Genomic DNA, 2,302 nt, shown 5'->3' with positions numbered 1-2,302 from the left:
ACCACATAATCCTGCCTCTGCACTTATGCCTCACAATAAGGAATGCATTACAGGTGAGAACTTAAAAATTTGAAAAAATAAATCTCAAAATAGATTTCAGAATGTCAATCTCCCAAAAGATAATGTATATTTCAATCAGATTATTGTTGCATTTCCGCTCATTTTCACAGAGACATACTGCTGTCAGCAGAGTTGTTGAAACAATTGAGGCAACTGAGGGAGTGTCCTTCCCAAACAAGGAAAGGGTTCTTCAGGGGTATCTCCATTTTGAGGCCCTTACTGAACATGACTACAACTTTGCTTGTGTATCATGTGGATACAGCCCAGCTGTTGCTGTGATGGACCTACATAAGAAGGGTGTTTTCAATACGCCATGCAAGTTAGACAATTTTTGTTGTTGTCATAATTTATAGAATTAAATGTTTTATCATAACTCCTCTCTCTGAATTATTATGCTGAACAGTCACAGGGTTTCCACATGTAGACAACTAAACACAAACTTTTCCTTTAACAGTCAGTGACATCGAGGGGCCCCCTCAAGACTATGATTGACAGGTGGACATCAACAAATTCTGGGATGCTATTGCCACAGAAATCATCAGTCGGGGTTTCATGACATGAAAAGTCATGCAGAAACGTGTTTTTGAGAACAAAATGGTATGTACATAAGTGTGTGAATTCACTGAAAGTGGTCCCTAATATTACCTCTTTTTGTTTCTTAAGGTGGTTGAAACAATCCTTTTATTGTGCCACCAAAAAACCACAACTGGGCTCCATGGATTGGAACACATACTAGGCAATCCACTGTAGTCCTGGACACAGAACATGACAAATTACAAGCATCTAAAATGACTACTGAAGGTGATGACATGCAGGTAACAAAAGAACGCCTAGCTGATGAACTCCTTAACTGGAAGGTTAGTTGTGAAAGTGAAATAAGATTTCTGAAATAAAATGTTTTGGCACTGTCAAAATATGCTTAAGATAAACATTGACTTAGAAATGTTTTTGTACAACAGGTAGAGGAGGTGAGAGCGCTGTGCGAGCAGTGGGGTTTGGACAGCAAAGGCTCCAATGATGGATCTTGTCCTAAGACGGCATGAAAAGATGTCTAATAGGGTCACCTACAACAGAGTTTTTGAGAAGGTCTGGGGTGCCTCTGGTGAGTGAAATAAAATATGACATTTCAATCATTTTTAAGTAATTTAATCCCTGAAAATCTGCAAGTACATGAGTATGAATAAACACTCGTGTTGTGTAGGTGGCAATGCTGTAATCACTTGTCCATGTGGCATTGTGTGCTCTGTCAAATTTAATCTACGAGCGGACAGTCCACGTGATTATATGGACATGTTACTGTCATGGACACACTTTCCCAACATCAAAGTCTACAACTATGCCAGGGGGACTGGCGTTACATGGCAACCGCCGACAACCAGGGACTTTCCATCCTTTTCAAGGACTGTCGGTGGAGCCTAATGTGGACAACATTAAGCAGGCTTCAGAGGGGAAACTAACAGCGAATATGTCCTGGTTGAAGCACCCCAAGGTACCAGCGAACGATAATGGCCATCCTCTCACTGGGTCTTCAGAGCATTTTGTTCTTAGTGATGTATTCCACCAGGGGAACAGCAGGGATGAGAGGGACCCGTGCCTGAGCTTGCTGGTTACATCAACAGCCAGTGTGTGGAGCAGCTGTTGTCAGGCATGAAGAAGAACAATTACTTCTTGAACATTGCAGAAGAGCAATACAAAAAGATTGTTCCAGAAAATGGGGAGATGCAGTTGGACAGCTATGGGAGACTCATGTTGGGTGGGTTATTCCTTTGTGCTTTTTTCTCCTTTAAGACTTGTGCAAAGCTCAAAACAATAAAAATACGAGGACCTGTATATTTTTGCTGTGTTAATTAATTGTAAGTTACAATTATAGATTTAAATTGTACCAATTTAGCACATGGCCTCCTATTTAGAATGGGTATATTTCTACGTTTGTTAGTGCACAAAGATGAATGTTTTTTTTCTTTTATGCTGGTATAAAAGGAAAATGTAACCTAATTTCATTGAACAGCTCCTTCCCTTCAACCTGGGATGTCCGCCACGTCCTTTTGCTTTAGTGGAGGAAGTGAGGAACAACAGAAGTGTGAGTCAGCTGCTTTAATGAAGCAACTTTTAAATAGAATGATTTTTTTTGTGTTCTTTCGATTAGTGTACTATGACAAAGAGCAGATAGACTTCACCAGTCTTCAGAAAGTCAAGCCAAATAAGGCCTGCTGGGGTCAGGAGTTTCAAAACATGCAAAAAA

This window comes from Etheostoma spectabile, chromosome 19, assembly GCF_008692095.1.
Source record: "Etheostoma spectabile isolate EspeVRDwgs_2016 chromosome 19, UIUC_Espe_1.0, whole genome shotgun sequence".
Classification (NCBI taxonomy): Eukaryota; Metazoa; Chordata; class Actinopteri; order Perciformes; family Percidae; genus Etheostoma; species Etheostoma spectabile.
The sequence above is the reverse complement of the archived record's forward strand: the minus strand, read 5'-3'. Positions refer to the sequence as shown.